Genomic DNA, 19,471 nt, shown 5'->3' with positions numbered 1-19,471 from the left:
AAAGAACATCTTAGGCCAAGCACGGTGGCTCACACCTGTAATCCTAGCACTCTGGGAGGCTGAGGTGGGTGGATCATTTGAGCTCAGGAGTTCAAGACCAGCCTGAGCAAGAGCGAGACCCCGTCTCTACTAAAAAGAAATCAGCTGGACAACTAAAAAAAGAAATAAATAAATATATATATATATATATACACACACACACACACACACACACACATATATATATATATATATATAGGTTAGCCGGGCATAATGGTGCATGCCTGTAGTCCCAGCTACTCGGGACTTCTGAGGCAGAAGGATCACTTGAGCCCAGGAGTTTGAGGTTGCTGTGAGCTAGGCTGATGCCACAGCACTCTAGCCCAGGCAACAGAGTAAGACTTTGTCTCAAAAAACAAAACAAAACAAAAAAGAACATCTTAAAATCAGTGTTTTGAATTTGTAATAAATATATAAAAGGTACATATTTTATATTGAAAACTGATGGGAAATTAATAAATTAATACTGACTGATAAGTCTAAGATCTATAAGGAGTTAAATATCAATCAAATAGAACAAAAATGTACTTCATTTATCTTTTCCATCAGCATTAGAAAATCTACAAATAGATGATTTTTATTTCTTCATGTTAGGTGTTGCATATGAGGATAATACTAAAGTTATTGAATGAAAAATAATCTAAAATTTTTAACAGACCTATGAGCTTTTATTTTATTTTTTTTTTTAAGAGACCCGGTCTCGCTATCTCGTTATGTTGCTTAGGCTGGCCTCAAACTCCTGAGCTCAAGCAATCCTCCCACAAAGTTGAGACTACAGGCACATGCCACCGCACCCAGCTAAGATCCATGAGTTTTTTTAACCTATTTCTGAACTATATAATAACATTGGCATTTCTATGAGTTAATGTATATTAATTAACATTTAAAAAATAATTTTTAGAGGGCCTGGAAAAGACATCATCACTGTATAAAGTATACCTTGAAGTAAAAATAAGAACTTTACTAAATTGCAGAAAATACTAAAAATGAAAGCCAGATGCAGATGTATTTAATTCTAACTTTGGAATAAAGAATCCTCCACTCTCCCAAATATATACATATATATATTTTTTAAGACCTTTATTGACAGGTGCCTGAAGTTTGTTGACATTTTTGGGGAAAAAAATTGCAAATTTCTATTACAAATTAAAAATGAAGTTCTTAAAAATATCAACTTGTCTAGGTAAGAAACAGTTTTAAAACCTTTAAAGGCATATTGAGAAAAATAAGACGTTTTTAAAAAACACATTTGTCATTACCCAAAAGAGATGTCCACAGGGGCCCTCCTCACCAAAGACAGCCTAGAAAGGATTGTAATGAAAAGGATAAGGAAAATCAAAGAGATGAGACCCAAGGTCAGCAGTCACTTCAACATCGATATTGTGGCAACTTCAATTACTGATGTATTAATAGGTGCTCAGAAAAACCCTAAACCATAAAATGGCAAAGAGACAAAAGCAATCAATCTACCAGCTAAGAATTCCCAAGGCTGAGCAGGACAGCGCTGAGTAAATGCCAGCTTACTGCCTCTAACATCATCCAGTTTAATCATCAAACAAGAAATAAATAAATATGAAATTCCAGCAATAAGAAATGAACAAAAGATTGGAGCTGAAGATCTTAAATGTTTGCCTTTTGTCCATTGATTAGATAACTAGAACTATTTGCATTATCTATGCAGCATAGGGTTTTTATTTTTATCTAAAGACATCTCCTTTTGGTAATGACAAAAATATATATTTTCAAAATAAATATATAACATATATATTTAATTTTTATAATGTGCTTTTCAAAAGACAAAGAATTTTACCATATAAGTATATTCAGAAGGAGAATGGAGGAAAACAGAAACATGGTTACTGATAAAAAGACTGATCCCAACTCCCACTATTGATCCTGACCACATAGTCCAGTTCTGTTGGTCATTTCACACCTTTGCAGAAGAATCAGAGAGAAAAGAAGAAGATGAGAGCAGCAAGTCTGTGCCCACTCAAAAGCAGAATATAAATAACAAAACAAAAAATAAAAACACCCTTTTTCCATCTGTACTAGTGCTTTGCAATTCTCAAAGCAATTTTGCATATATCATTGCATTTGATATTAAGAACTCTGGAGAAGTATAAACAGCAATTGGTTTTATATCTACCCCACAGATGAAGAAAATGTGTCTCAGAGAAGTTAAAGGATTTGCTCAACACTATGTGGCTACTAAAAGGCCAGAGTCAGGTATACAATCCAAGTTTTGGACTCATAAGGATTATTGGAGGATATTACAGAGAAAAAGGTAAAAGGAGCTCACTGTAAAAATCATCATTCAGTTGCCAAAATTACTTACCTTAAATATGTCTGTAATATGCTCATTGCTCATTTCTACAGTATCTTTTTTATTACTATGGCAACTCCTCCATTAAGGAATTCTTTCAAAATTAAGCTCCTGTATAATGAAGTGGGCAATACCAAAACATCAACAATACATACACTCTCTCACAAACTGCAAAGGGTAGTTACATGCCTTCACATTCAGGCATGACCAAAAAAGCACATTATGCACATTTCATTAGGCCTGCTCTACCAAACCAAAAAGAACCAGTCCTTCTAGTTAGTAAGAGAACCCTAAAAGCAAACTTGGTTTAAGTTTTTCGTTTGTTTTTGTTTTTTTTACCATAGGTATGAATGAATGAGGATAGGAATGAAAGGAGAAAGTAGAGAATGATCGAATTGTTGTGTGTTTTCCATCATTTAGAAATGAAAAAGGGCATGGACAGGTAAAAATGTCAGTGATTTTTCTTACACCAAGCAGCTCCCATCTCCTAAAGAAAATGAACTGGAGCCTAGTCTCACTAAAGCCACCAGAGCATGTCTGGGAACTGCAGAAGAATAGAGAACCTACATTAATTCATTGTGATTAATTTCAAGATCTGAGCCTCCTCTGACCTCCTACTTAACTTGGATATAAGGTTTTAAGTGATTTTTTTACATAAATATTTGTTCTAAAGTTTTTTTAAACTGAACATTTATTATTTTTATAATCAGAAAAAAGGGTATTTTTATTTTGGTGGAGAAAACAAGGTGAAAATTATATACAGTGCAATTAAAAGTTCATTCAACAAATATTTAACAGCAGTCAACATTTAATATGTTGTAGATCATAACTTCATTCAATAAATATTTAACAAATATTTACTGCCTGCCTGCTATACATAGAAAACAACTAGAATTAATGTCAACAGTGATTATCCTTTAGTAAGAATAAAAGTGATTTTTTTCTCCTCTGTATTCTTCTATAGTTTTCAAAGTTTTCTATAATGAAGGTTTTAGTTTCTCATTAATTCAGTCCAAAAAGGATGTACTGAGAGTCTGCTGTACCATGGCATTCTGCTATGTGACACAGTAGGAACTCATCAGATATGTATGACAATCATAGGCCTCAGGAACAATTTTATCAGGCATATTTAAGACATACTTACACACAAACTAAGACATACATTTACATACAACTAAATGGCATTGTGTGGCATTTTAAAAGTCTGTGCTATAAGAATTCAGACATAGAAAAAATATATGTGTCTATGTATCCATATAGAATGCAATATTCTAAAATGCAAATATTTCATGGAGGAAACAGGACCTATGATGAGAATTCAACAGTAGGTAATATTTGAACAGGTGGAGAAATAATGAGGAAGGTATTCAATTATGGGTAAAGACAGACAGGAAAGAACATGGCATTGTGTAAAAGTCAATCAAACTGATAAGGAGAGGCCGGGCGCGGTGGCTCACGCCTGTAATCCTAGCACTCTGGGAGGCCGAGGTGGGCGGATCGTTTGTGCTCAGGAGTTCGAGACCAGCCTGAGCAAGAGCGAGACCCCACCTCTACTAAAAATAGAAAGAAATTATATGGACAGCTAAAAATATATATAGAAAAAATTAGCCGGGCATGGTGGCGCATGCCTGTAGTCCCAGCTACTCGGGAGGCTGAGACAGGAGGATCGCTTGAGCTCAGGAGTTTGAGGTTGCTGTGAGCTAGGCTGACGCCACGGCACTCACTCTAGCCTGGGCAACAGGGTGAGACTCTGTCTCAAAAAAAAAAAAAAAAAAACTGATAAGGAGAATAATGTTGTTAGTAGGAATTCTATTATAACTCTTAAAACAGTGATTCTTAATCTTTATTTGGGCTATGGCCTGAGGGTGGCACAACCCTTCTCTATGATTATGATAAAAGTATGGTTCTCCTCCCCCAAAAAAGTGCACGAACACAATTGCAATATATACCTTTTCTGTGAGAACTGCTACCCATCCAGAAGCTTGAATGATCCTCATAGTCTCTATCATCACAGTACACTGCACCAGGGGTATACAACTGATCCAGGCTGCTTCAATCTGATACACTTAGGAATTTTAAATTGGAATTTTGAATTAGAATTCAGAGATAATCAGCTATACGTGTACCTGACTAATACATGAAAGCTGTAGGTGGTCATCCTCTACCAAGCACGGAGAGAAGCAGAGAAAGCCAGACTTCAGAGAAGAATGAAGAAGACAGAGAAAGGCATCAAGGAGAAATAGAAAAGAAACATGGTTTTCTACTTCTTTGTTACAGTCTTTTGAAAAGTTTGGCTCCCCTAAGATTTCTGTGAGATCCCCAGTAATTTTCCACTATTTGTTTTTTCATTTTTACGTGAGCTAACTCAAGTTGGTTACCTACAACTAAAACCAGAAAAACAAACAAAGAAAACCCTTGACTAAGACTCACACGGGCACATACGTACACACACATACATTTCTTACAATTAAAAGAGGTATACACACTCCCTCATCTGAGCAATACGTTACAGCACATCTCCAATGTACAGGTTACAGGAATACCACAATAATGATCATCTCAGCCCTCAATCTAATCTTCTGTTTGTGTAATGACATAAAAAATGCTGGGAAGCGCCAAAACATAATACTCCAGAAATAAAGGTCAAGGCATGATTTCAGTTCATGGATTCCTGAGAAAAACAGCACGTTGAACAGGTCTCCTGGATGACGATGATAATGATTATATGCCATCTAGCTTTTATACACTTTGAATTTTTTCAAAACATCCACAGGATTGTACTGCTAAGTAAAGAATTCAGGATAAGGTAAGTAGACTAAAATACTGCTGTTTGGTATTCAAACCAAGTAGGTATCCTGTAGTTGCAGAATAACTGGGAATTTCTAGCAATTCCAGGAGGAAAAAAAATGCATAAATACAGAATCTAATTTCTTTCATCACAGAATACTGAAAAGATTTCTTGTTTACAAAATATTCACCTTCTGTGTATGTTCCCATGAAATATTTCATCTAGTTTGCTACATGTGCTCTTAAAATGCTTTATAAAATAACGCCCAGATGCTTCCTTTTAGGTGAAGATCTGTCAAACAATTTTTAAATGACAGAGTTGACATACCCTAATTTTTTTTAAAAAAAAGTTACAATCATATATTAAAGGATCATATGATCTGTCAAAGCATCAAGAGTAAGAAAGGCAAAAATAAAGGATGATTTTCCCTGTATTTCTTTCTTTTTTTTTGAAACAGAGTTTCGCTGTGTCCCCTGGGCTACAGAGTGCTGTGGTGTCAGCCTAGCTCACAGCAACCTCAAACTCCTGGCTCAAGCAATCCTCCTGGCTCAAGCAATCCTCCTGCCTCAGCTCCTAGAGTAGTTGGGACTATGCCAGCACGCTTGGCTAATTTTTCCTATTTTTCGTAGAGACAAAGTCTCACTCTTGCTCAGGGCTCAGGCTGGTCTCGAACTCCTGAGCTCAAGTTACCTTCCTGCTTCAGTCTCCCAGAGTGCTAGGATTACAGGCACGAGCCACCACATCCAGCCAGTTTTCCTATATTTCTGATGTTGAATTTTACTTGCCTTCTTTTCCTCTATGTGCAATTTCTGTGACTTGTTCTCACGAATAGTATCCTGTTTCCCTGAATAGAAAAGAGCCTAGTGCAGTGTGTTAGTCAACATTACTTCCTACAACTAGGGTTGACATTCTGTATTCTGTATTACATTAATATTCACTGTAATTCTGGATAACAACATAGTACACTTATGATCATTAATGAACATCCTCTATAATAAAGCCTGAATTGATAATCAGCCAACATAGATTTGCAATAGACTTCCTCCTTCCTGTTTTTACATTCCTGACCAAAGAAATGTCTCTTCCTGTTGACTTCTGGGCCACTTGGTAAAATGCAAAAGATGAAAAATGGAAACACCCACTACATTTAATTTTATTTGTTCTCTAGGATAAATTGAATTGCTAAGATAAATTTTAATTCAAAAAGCTAAATAATTAAGTATATTAATGAATGTAGATGTAGACTGCTTCCTTAGAAGACTTTAGAAAATTAAACAAAAATATCAGACTGTGTAGAGCAGATCTGATGTACATTTTGCCCAATGGCTTAAGAGATGAACTATATGCCCAACAAAAGTCCTTTATAGAAATATTAATCTACAATTAAGGAGGCATTCACTGAAGGACCAAATTCTCAGCAAAACAACAAATAGAACACTATCACCACATAAAACAAAACAGAAAATTAACTGGGCTTTATACTTATGATTTGTGCATTCTATAATGCAAAAGATTACAAATAAAGTAGTCCACAAATATCTTTAGTTTTCAAAATAAAGATGTCACATTAATATTTACACACCCAAAAATTCAGGAACAAACTTTCATAAAACAGTAACTACAGGAGATGTTAAGAAGAAACTCAAACAAATTAATAAAAGGGGACTTTAACACACCTCTCTCAATCCAAGAAAGATCAGTTGAAAGATAACACGAGGCTTTAGAAGATATAACAGATTAATTAATAAGGTATGTGTGTCTGTGTGTATAAAACTGTGAACCTTAATAAAAGAATATACTTTCTTTTCAAGAGCACATAGAACACTCATGAAAACCAACCATATATAAAGTCACAAATAAAATCTTATGAATTTGCAAGGATAGAAATAATACAGATTGATCTAACTGTAATATAATAAAATTAGAAATTAATAGCAAAATTAACAAATAAAAGACTTTCCATACCTGAAAATTTTTTTAAAACACACACTATAAAAAACCATTGGCTCAAAGGGAAAATACAAAAGCAAAACAGCAGAATTTCTTTAAAATAGCAATAAGGAAAACATATTAGACTACATGGAATACAGCTAGAGCAATCATCAAGAAAATCTTATAGCATTAAATACTTACATCAGTAAAATAAATGAATTAAATACAAAAGCTAGGGAAAGAATGAAAGAAATGGAAGGAATCATTAAAGATAAAAGCAGAAAGGAATAAGTCAGAAAACAGAAAATTATCCAAACAAATAAATCCAAAAATAGATTTTAAAAAAAATTCAACAACACAGACAAACCTGCCTGGCACAGTGGCTCACACCTATAATTCCAGCATTTGGGAGGCCAAGGCTAGGAAGATTGCTTGAGCCCAGGAGTTCTAGACCAGCCTGAGCAACACAGCAGGATCCTGTCTCCACAAAAATAAGACCAAAAAAAAAAAAACTACCCAGGTGTGGTGACACACACCTGGAGTCCCAGATACTCAGGAGGCTGAGGCAGGGGGATCATTTGAGCCCAGGAGTTTGAGGTTGCAGTGAGCTATGATGACACTACTGCATTCTAGCCCAGGAAACAGAGAGAAACCCTGTCTCACAAAAAAAAAAAAAATTAAAAAAAAAACCCACTAGTTACCCTAAGCCAGAGGGGAAAAACTGGGTGAAATTACAAATACCCAAAATTAAAACCAACAAGTGGGACATAATCAACAAAATAAAAGAAATTATAGAATCTTATTTTTAATAAGATTATACAACTCTACTCAAATAAATTTGAAGAAATGATAATTTTTCAAAAGAAATACAACTTATTGACCCTCTAGAGACAGAAAGTCTAAAACAAACCAATTAACACAGAAGAAACAGAAGAGTTAAAAGACTCCTCCACAAAAAGCACCAGACCCAGCTGATTTTCACAGGGCTAACTCTGAGAAACCTTTAAAGATCAGATACTATTAAAGCTAATTATACTATGCCAAAGCACAGAAAAAGGAAAACTTCTAATTTTGTTTAATTGAGTGTAACACTGACTCAAAGATCTAAAAAAGATTGCACCAAAGAAGAAAACTACAGAACAATCTCAATGTGATACCAATGCAAAAAATCTTTAAAAACACACTAGCCACGGTGGCTCACGCCTATAATCCTAGCACTCAGGGAAGCCAAGGCGGGTGGATCATTTGAGCTCAGGAGCTTGAGATCAGCCTGAGCAAGAGCGAGACCCCATCTCTACTAAAAATAGAAAGAAATTATATGGACAACTAAAAATATACATAGAAAAAATTAGCCGGGCATGGTGGCGCATGCCTGTAGTCCCAGCTACTCAGGAGGCTGAGGCAGGAGGATTGCTTGAGCCCAGGAGTTTGAGGTTGATGTGAGCTAGGCTGACACCACAGCACTCTAGGCCGGGCAACAGAGCGAGATTCTGTCTCAAAAAAAAAAAAAAAAAAAAAATTATACTAGGAAAAATAGTGACAAAAAAATACAACTGTGTATATGCTTTTGCTTTTCAAGGAAAATGAGTACAATACGGGTTTGAATTATGCAAGTCCCTTTATATGCAATTTTCTTCCGCTGCTGCCACCCCTGAAACTGCAAGACCAACCCCTCTCCTTTCTCAGCCTACTCAACTCCCGGACGACAAAGATGAAGACCTTTATGATGATTCACTTCCATTTAATGTATAGTAAATATATTTTCCCTTCTTTATGATTTTCTTAATAACATTTTCTTTTCTCTAGTTTATTGTAACAATATAGTATATAATACACATAACATACAAAATATATTTTAATCGACTCTTTATATTATCAGTAAGGCTGACTGTTTATGTTATCAGTAAGGCTTTTGGTCAAAAGTAGGCTATTAGAAGTTAAGTTTGGGGGGAATCAAAAGTTATACTTGGATTTTCAACTGTGTGAGGAGTTAGTACTCTTACCCATCCCCCCATTGTTCAAGGGTCAACTGTAGTTTTATCATAAAGCATTAGTTCTCAAAGTTTTTGTTCTCTGTTAACACTCTTAAAACTCATTGAGAGCTCAGCTAGGTGTAGTGGTTCATTCCTGTAATCCTAGCATTTTGGGAGGCTGAGGTAGGAGGATTGCTTAAGGCCAGGAATTTGAGACTAGCCTTGGCAACACAGTGGGATCCTGTCACTACAAAAATTTAAAGATTAGCCAGGTGCAGTGGCACGCGCTTGAGGTCCCAGCTACTCAGGTGGCTAAGGCGGGAGGATCCTTTGAGCCCAGGAATTCCAGGTTACAGTAAGCTATAATTGGGCCACTGCATTCCAGCCGGGGTGACAAAGCGAGACCCTGTCTTTCAAAAAAAAACAAAACAAAACACTGAGAACTCCAAAAAGCTTTTGTTTATGATATTTTCATATTTTAAAACTAACTTTTTTAAATATTTATTGATTCATTTAAAAATAGCAATAATGAATGCACTGCTTGTTAACATAAATAACTTCTGTATTAGTTAGGGTTCTCTAGAAAAACAGAACCAATAGGATATATATTACATATAGATATATAAAAGATTTATTATAGGAATTGGCTCACACCATTATAAAAGCCAAGAAGTCCCATGATATGCTATTTGCAAGCCAGAGAACCAGGAAAGCCAGTGGTGTAATTCAGTCCACTCACGGTGTCAAAAGGCCTGAGACCCAGAGGGCCAGAGTCTAAGGGCCCAAGAACCAGGAGCCCTGATATCCAAGGGTAGGAGCAAATTGATGTCCGAGCTCAGGAGAGAAAGAATTCACCCTTCCCTTGCCTTTTTGTTCTATTTGGGCCCTCAATGGATTGGATGCCCACCTACCTTGGTGATGGAAGATCTTCTTTACTCAGTCTACTGATTAAAATGCTAATCTCTTCCAGAAACACCTTCACAGGAATACTCAGAAATGTTTTACTGGCTACCCAGGCAGCCCTTAGCCCAGGCAAATTTAAAATAAAATTTCACCATCACAACCTCTTAGTATTACTTGTAAAATAGTTTTGACCTCACATGCCCCCAAGAAAAAGCCAGTGCTCTACAGTAAAGTGTTTATTTCAGAATATTGAAAGAGCACAATGAAGGACAAAACTTAGAAAATAAGCTATGTTAGCCTTGGTTTATAATACCTGAGTCTGAAAACAAGTTATAAAAAACGTTCAAAATTTAGCAGCATTTGCTTAATCTTGTCGTGCTTGCTTCCTGGGTTTACTGGTTAATGCCTATGCCAACAATATGGAAGGTTTTTCTTTACTTTCTGTGTAATCTGCCTATCTAACAGTGAGTCTATTTTGCCAGATTAATTTTCTGTGTTTCATGTTGACTTTATTATATTTTTGATTATTTAAACAAACAAAAAAAGGTTTCCTCTCACTTATGAAAGAGCTGTGGTTTGTTACAATCCAGTTATCTATGGGTTTTTTTTTTTTTTTTCTTGGTGGTACTGGTCAAGTGAAGCAATGGGAGTGGAGAAGGAACACAGTAATCTGAATGTTTATTTTTTAAATGCTCAGTTTCACTTTAACTAAATAGGTAATCAAGTATTGCTTCTCAGGCAACATCTGACAACTCTTTTGATTTTTTTCTTCCAAAATTTGGATCCTAAATATAGAAAAAAATAAAACTTTCATGTTATCTTTTACACCTAAAATTGTCTTTAAGATGTCCCATAGGAACCCTGGAAAAGCATAGTTACTTATTTTTCCTGCTTATGAAAAGAGAAATACTAGAAATAATTAGGTTTGTTTGATGTGTTACTATAATAAAAGTTACATGGGAAGAGGTGTCAAATTAAGAGATGATCAGCCTTCCTATGTTAAATTTGTATAGGTTAAAAATGTTACTGACACAAACATTTCTAAAATTGTACTCTTTATGGAAGTCCCTGGAGATTTGTCAATGCCCTTGCTAGCCATAATTGTGTTTTCACTGATCAAAACTTTCAAGAAGTAGTTATGTACTGAGCCTGACAGGAAATTTTACTCTCTTCTATTCTGATATTACTGGTTACAGCAATAAATTAACCATAGCTATCAAGTCTGTCATCTACAGATAGTTTTGTTTTACTGTGATGCTTGCCTGAAATCTCTGCCATAAGCTCAGTTGAGTTTGTATCTTGTGACAGTTTCAGAGCCTTGTGCACTTCAAACTATTGACACTTCACAAAATAGACTCTTAAACACAGAATTACTATATGACCCAACAATTCCACTCTTAGGTATATCCCCCCAAAATTGAAAACAGGTAGTCCAACAAAAACTTATACATGAATGTTCATAGTAGCATATTCTCAACAGCCAAAAGATAGAAACAATTCAAATATTCATCAGCTAATGAATGGAGAAACAAAATGTGAAATATCCATATAATTATATTCAGCCATAAAAAGGAAAGAAGTACTATCTTAATCCATTCAGGCTGCTATAAGAAAATACCATAGACTGGGCACCTTATAAACGACAGAAATTTATCTCTCACATTTCTGGAAGCTGGACAGTGCAAGATCAAGGCAGATTCAGTGAGGGCTGCTTTCTGGTTCATAAACAGTGCTTTCTAGCTGTGTCCTCACATAGTGAAAGGGGTAAGCTAGTTCTCTGGGGTCTTTTTTATAAAACCATTAGCCCCATTCACAAGGGCTCTGCCCTCATGAACTAATCACCACCCAAAGACCCCACCTCCTAATAGTAACACATTGGTGATTTAGGTTTCAATATATGATAATTGTGGGGAGTGGGAGGACACAAACCTTCAGACCATAGCAAGTACTGATACACGCTGCAATACAGATGAATCCCTAGAAACATCATGCTAAAATGAAAGAAGCCAGATACTAAAAGTCACATATTATATTCTTCCATTTATATGAAATATCCAAAATAGGTAAAATCATAGATACAGAAAGTAGATTACTGGTTGCCAGGGGCTAGGAGAAGAGGGTGAATGGACAGTGACAGCTTAGCATGTATAGGGTTTCTTTTTGTAATATTGAAAATGTTTTAAAACTAGATAAAGGTGATGGCTGTACAACACTGTGAATGTACTAAATATCACTGAACTACATGCTTTAAAATGGCTTATTTTTTTATATGGCTAATTTTATGTCTGTTAAAAAAAATAAAACAAGAATAAGCTTTGAGGAAGATCCACTTCTGGAACAGCAGTGTAAGGAAATTCATAAACCTGCTCCCTAATGAAACAACCATAACTAACAAAAATTATTTTTAAAAACACCATTTGACGTCTCTGAAAATTATCCTAAGAGCATACAGCAAATGAAGAAATATTTCTTTATTTTTTTGACCTGGAAAAGATGTTCACAATATACTGTTAAGTCAAAAAGCAGTTTAAAAAATGGTATGTACAATATGAGCCCATTTTTATAAAAATATACATATTTAGCCAAGTAAAAGGACAAATGATATATATCAAAATATTAACATTAGTTATTTCAACTTAGTAGGATGATTGTTGATTTTGCTTAACTATTCCCCCCTCTTTTTCCTATTTGAATTTTATATAATGAAGATTGTTTTTTAAATGAGGAATAGGAGAGAGGGAGTTACTAACCTCACATTAGCCCAAATACGCTCCCAAAGGCTCCTTCTAGCAAAGTAAATGTTTCTTTTCAGCCTGTATCTGGGAAATTGCTTCTACCTTACAAATCTGAGTGTCCTTCAAAGATGACATTCATTCAAACTTCCTTTTAAGCAAACTATACAATAGCAATTTTTTATATTTAAAGCTTAAAAAAATCCTCAATTAACCAAAAAGCATAGACAAGAAAATACAAATTTTCACTTTAGAAAAGAAACAACTCAAGTCCATACTACTAAATTATACAAAGTACTTTATCTAAGTTTAGTTTATTTAGAAGATCAAGGCAGCACACTAGGAGTCAGAGGCTTCTATTTCACCCTGTTCAAAGTGCTCACTCTGTCCTGCATCTCATTCACTCATCCATGCCAAAGGTCTGACACAAAATAATGTCTGATGGTTTCTTGATTCCTATCGTATGATAGAAAACTTGACTTTTCAACTAAAAAAGTAAAATTAGGATATTTACCATCAGACTATAAAATTACTCTTCTGAAAAAGGATATTATAGTACTTGAAGATAGGCTTTGAAAAAAATCATATACCAAATGAAAGTGGCACCATTCATTTGGCACCAGTCCCAAGAGCACTGGGACTATGTTAAACTTAAATGAATTCCAACACATATAATAATGTAATTCAAGAACAAATCTAGTCTTAACAAACGCTCCAATAACTAAAACTACATTAACAGACACAATGGACAGCTTAAACACTGTTAATGGACACCAAGTTTAATGGGGTAGACAATATTTGCTTCTGCATTCACACTTATTCCATTACATTTTTTTAAAAATGGTGCTGCTTAAGCTATGAATGTTTTATCAAAAAAAAATTTAATAAATAAAGAAAATACTATTAATAAAAATCTAGTTGGGTTATCATACAAGATATATAACAAAAACAAACTCAAATTTATAATAAAGGCAACCTGTATTCAAAATGAACTCTACCCTTATATTAAAAGGGCAAACATCATGAATTAACCCAGCTGCTTACTTGAATTACAAAAGTAACATGATTCACTATGAAAATAAGAAACTGTCTACAAATCTCTGACAGTAATAAATTCCAATATACAATGCATACAGGAGTCATACAGAGCAACAAACTCTCATACAAAACAAAAATATTTTAATACCTTTAACATTCAAATTTTTCTTTAAAATCATTCATGAAAAAGATTCTCAAGTCAGAATTAACACCTTAGTTAGTCAAGCATCAGGAAGCAACATGACATCTATTAATGTACAAAGGGACATCTTTTCACCTTCTGATGCCTCTGTTCCAGAATCAGACTCTGACTTCTCTACACTTTCCATTCCATCATTTCTTTAGATCATGAAAAGTGAATTTGTTGAACACCAGAAATCTGTTGATATGATGTTGTATAAACCATAACATTTTGTTGTTGACCATCTGTGCTTATTAAGCCAGCTGGTAACTGGTTAGTAAATGCCTCCTCTGTGAGCTCTTCACTTAGTCCATCTGTAGCTGTGACTGCACCACCAATTCCCTTCTCTCCTTTCATAGCCTCTCTGAATTTCTGAAGCATAATTTTAGGGGTTCCACATAACTGTCGAAGCCTAAGGTAGGCATGGCAGAGACTATCGTGTCCATTGATTGTTTTCCATTTCTCTTGATGGAATCTTTCACTTGCTTCAGATGGTATAAAGCTGATGAACTCACACATTCTTGAACACATTCTTTGGCATCTTTTGCAATCTTTCCCATTTGAGATATGACATTTTTCATTGCCCTAGTCACATTTGCAATTGGAAGATATATATCTTGTTCTCTGAAACTTTCTTTTGAACCATTTGTGTCTTCATGATCATTCATGCTGTCCTCAGTATCATCATGAGGCTGTATAACATAATGACTTCCTCCAATATAGTCTGCAGAGATTCCTAGCTGAGAAGCATCTGTTGTAGAATTGTCACCATCCAATGTCATGAAATACTGTCAGAACTGTGATGTGAGTGGTGCTCAAGAACACCTGTCTAAAAAGGCATCCAATTTCAACCTCCAATGCAGCCCTGGTTGGCTCCCATCTCCAATCAGCTGTTTGGATGGACAGAAAATGGCTGCAAAGGAACCAGTCCCAGGGTGGAGCTCCACTTCCAGGACTGGCCTCCCCACTCTCCTCTGTGAGCCACTTCCCTCTGGGTGACCAAGAAACATATATTCAAGAAAATCTGCTAAATACTTGGTAAGAACAGTAAGAGTTTGAAGCCCCTGAGCCATGACCCACGCCTTCCTTTCCCCAACTCCCAACTCAGCATGATAGAAGCTCCATCATGGTTGGGTGTAGCTAAGAAGGTAAGCCTTCCTCTCTCCCTCCCCCTAGGTTTGAGTCAAGGGCCAAACAAAGGACAAGAATTCAGCACTTCTTACCCCTACCCCAGCTTTGTGTTGCAGAGGCTAAAATCAAGGTGAGTATGGCTGAGAGGATGAGGGCTCCTTTCTTCCAACCAGCCCCCTTCATCCACCAAGTCCCACAAGGATGTCATAGAACAGAGGCTCTACCACAGACACAACCACCATGAATACTGGGGACCCAATTCCCCTTACTTTGGCTCACTCATAGGACAGAGGTTCTACTGTGAAAGGCAAGCCAAAACCACAGATTACCATCCCACCCAGAACCATGCTCTTAAAGCAAGGCATCACTCCAAGAGAAGGGAGCCACTGTCTCGGCCCCCAGATCTCGAGCAGTGACTCAAAGATGATACCGCAGAGAGAGGCACAAAATAAGTACAAAGAGCTCCAAAGCTCTCCCCAAAGAAACTGATTTTATTTAGAACAGAGTGTGGGGAAGTTCAAACATAAGGGTGCTCTGGAAAACAATGAAGATTTTGGTAGTAAGCAACTGAGAGGAGACTGGTAGCTCCATTGAAAGCAACAAGATGCTGACCATAAGTCAGCAAGTTTACCCAAGAAAACCAGGGAAAGAAAAAGTGAATAAGAGCCCTCCTGTGGTCAGAAAAAAACCTCAGAGACCAGCATCAAAAACCAGTACTCCACTTGAACAGATACTTGTACACCCATGTTCATAGCAGCATTATTCACAATAGCCAAAAGGTAGAAACAACAGAAATGTCCTTTGATGAATGACATATAAACAAAATGTAGTATATACATATGATAGACTATCATTCATCCCTAAAAAGGAAGAAAAGCATGACCCATGCTACAATGTGGATAAACATTGAGGAAATCATGCTAAGTGAAATAAGTCAGTCACGGAAAGACAAATACATGATTCCACTTTTATGAAGTATCTAAAGTACTCATATTAATACAGACAGAAAGTAGAGACAGAAACCTTGGTGGTTGCCAAGGGCTGGTGAGAAGGCAGGAATGGAGAGTTAGTGTTTAGTGGGTAAAGATTTTCAGTTTGGGAAGACAAAAATGTTCTGGGGGTAGATATTGGTGATGGTTGCAGAACAAACTAAATGTACTTAATGCCACAGAACTTTACACTTAGAAATTACTAACATAGTAAATATTATGTATATTTTACAATTTTAGAAATAAAATATGTGAACTAAAAATAAAATCCTAAGCCCTCTGCTAACTGAATAGACCCCTCTCAACCAAGGGAACCCCAGAAACACCTTAAAACTGAGTTCCCAGCCATGACAGGATGGGAGAGATAAAGCACAATTACATGCATATTATTTCCCTTCATAAATATTCAATCTCCTATAGCTTGTTGAATATGTATATTTGACCACTCCGCTCAGTATAAAATCCTATTCCCTTTTGTCTCTTCTTTGAAGCATGTGTGCCTGGCTTCTGACTAGGGCTCTGCTTCCCAACCTGTTGGAATGGCCACCCAGCAGGTTGCCACCCTTTATGATAAATAAAACTCTTTTTTTCCAAACTAGAAACCTTGTTAATTTTTTTTTTGTTTGTTTTGTTAACAAAAAACCAAGATTGGGAAGATTGGGGAATTTAATCCCCTGGAAAAATCATTAAGCCAAGAATAAATGCAAAATAGATAAATGAAAAAGTTACGTCACTTATTCCTTTGACATTTATTAAGCACAGTGTGGTTGGATGTGTTCTAGCTGCTGGGGTACCGAGAACTCTGCACCTGGTGGCACACTCATCTCCCAGCTTCTAAGGACTCACAGCTGCACCTTGTCTACAGACCTACAGGTGAGAGGCACTCCAAACAGTATTGCCTGGGGTTATGTCCACCTCCCACCCCCAGCTCTCTCTCTCCCCCAGCTCCCAAGAAAAGACTGTTGTAAGTGAAGTTAAAATGTTAGCTATAGATTTTTCATAAACACTCTTTTTCAAGCTGAGGAATTTCCATTCGTAGTTTTTGAGGGCTTTAAAATCAGGAATGAATGTTAGATTTTGTCCATGTTTTCTCTGCATCTATTGAGATGCTCATACTGTTTTTCTTTTTTAATATGGTGAACAATGTGACATTGATTTTTCAAATGTTATGCCATCATGCTTTCTTGAAATAAATCCTACTTGGTGATGTATCATTCTTTACACATATATATTAGAATATATATTAGAATATATATACATATATATTAGAATATATATACTTTTATATACCACATCCATATATATATGGATTTAATTTCCTAAAATTTGCTTGAAGTGTTTAAATCTAGTTTATGAGGAACATTAGTCTACAGTTTCCTTTTCTAGTATTGTCTTTGTTTAATTTTGGTATCAGATTTATGTTGACTTCAAATGAGTTGGGAAATATTCCCTCCTCTTCAATTTTCCAGAAGAGTTTTCGTAGAATTGGCATTAATTCTTCCTTAAATGTTGTAAAATTCCCGGTAAAGCCATCTGGACCTAGAGTTTCCTTTTGGAGGAAACTTTTAACAGCAAATTCCATTTCTTTAATCGATAAGGAACTATTCAGTTAACTATTTCTTCTTAAATGAGCTTTGATAGTTTGTATTTTTCAACAAATTCCTCCATTCTGCTAATTTGCCAAATGTACTGGCATGAAGTTGTTCATAGTATTTATCTTTTTTAATATCTGTAGAATTTGTAGTCATGTTACCTCTCTCATTCCTGTTATTAGTAATTTGTTTCTTCTCCATCTTTATCCCTAGAGGTTTATCAATTTTACTGATCTCCTCAAAGAACCAGTTTTTGGTTTCATTGATTTTTCTGTTTTTCTATTTTCTATTTCATAGAATGCCACTCTGGCCTTTATATATCTCCTTTATTCCACTCTTCTGAGTTTCATTTACTCTCCCTTTCCTAGTTTAAGTTAGAAGCTGAAGCCGTTCTTTTTAGTAGAGGTGTTTAGTGCTATAAATTTCTAAGTATTTCTTTAGCTGCATCCCACAAATGGTATGTTGTGTTTTCATTTTATTCAGTTCAAAATACTTTATAACTTCCTCTTTTGATTGCTTCCTTGACCTATAAGTTATTTAGAAGTGTGTTATTCAATGCCAAATATTTGGGAATCCTCCAGATAGTTTTTTATTATTGAGTTCTAATTTAATCCCAGTGTAATCAAAGAACTATATGCCAGGTCTTGTGGAAAGTATATTACATGCTTCCCAGGAAATGGTCAGGCTGAAAAATTCTGCCACTGAGAAAAATAATATAAATAAAATAATAATTTCAGTTTAGAGGCCTAAAAGATAATTAGGAAATAACAAAAATTAATGTTAATACTGAAATATGTACGAATGAATTGATGTCTTGGATTTGCTTCAAAATATTCCAGGGTGAGGGAGAGTAGATATGGGAAAAGATCAAACAAGACTGGCCAGGGATTGAACTGAAGCTAGATAACGGTTCATGGTTGTTCATTACACTATTTTACTTTTATAAATATTTAAATTTTTCCATAATAAAAGGTGTTTAAAAATGTAATATTAACACTTCACTCAGTGAAACCTAAAAAATTTATGGAAAAAATAGTAGTAGCTTAAAAACTGTTCAAGAGAAAAGACTGCTACCAGTGCCTTCTATGTGTGTATAAAAAGAGTCTGCTTGTAAATGAGACATGACAAGTGTATATTTAGGATAAGTATGAGTCACTAGAGTTTGCTAAAGAGTGGGTTCCAACAAAGTGAGCAGTTGACACAACTGCCCAGCAAAAGAGCACAGAATAACACCATGAATACACATACTCTGTGAGTGTCCCAAGTCTCTCAATATATTTCAAATTTTTCTTTAATTTCATCTTTTTTTAAGGATACTGCCTAGCACATTTTCCCAAGAGGAAGCATCGCCTTCATAAATACTATTTTCAAAAATGGAGTACTCTATTAACATACCACATACTATATTCTTTCAGTTTCAAGATGCAGTTAGTAAAACAAAGCTTCCTTTCAATCTGGTTTCTACTTTCATTACCAAACGTATGCAGTTTTAGTAAAAGAATTATGTTGTAAAATGAAGGAAATACACTAATTATCCATTACCATAGTATAGCAGGAGCTTTATGTGACAAAAATTCATAACATACCTACCATATGCTTCGTGTTAGGGATATAGAAGTGAACAAATAGGCAAGGTCCGTAATTGTTCTGAGCTTTCTGGGCATCTAAACACCGCCTCCCCATTCTACAAATAAGGAAACCGAGATCCAGAAAGGTTAAATGATTTTTGCCCCTGACTGCATACTTCAACAGTGGCAGGACTGAGGCAAAACAAGAATCCAGACCTCCTGACTCTCACAGCAAGGTGGATTTACATAACTTCAACTGGCTTCACTTTACACTGCATCCAC

At 35.6% G+C, this 19,471-nt stretch overlaps 1 protein-coding gene and 1 pseudogene across 4 annotated transcripts in view; both read right to left on the bottom strand.

Annotated features, from left to right (window-relative positions):
* The window catches only part of EXOC6 (exocyst complex component 6), a 169,808-nt gene that overhangs the window by 136,217 nt on the left and 14,120 nt on the right, over window positions 1-19,471 (bottom strand). The window lies entirely within an intron of this gene.
* Window positions 14,075-14,691, bottom strand: LOC138376390 (nuclear transcription factor Y subunit beta pseudogene; annotated as a pseudogene).

The sequence above is a fragment of the Eulemur rufifrons genome, chromosome 28 (genome assembly GCF_041146395.1).
Source record: "Eulemur rufifrons isolate Redbay chromosome 28, OSU_ERuf_1, whole genome shotgun sequence".
Taxonomy (NCBI): Eukaryota; Metazoa; Chordata; class Mammalia; order Primates; family Lemuridae; genus Eulemur; species Eulemur rufifrons.
Note: the sequence above shows the minus strand (reverse complement) of the source record. Positions and strands in the feature narration are given on the sequence as shown.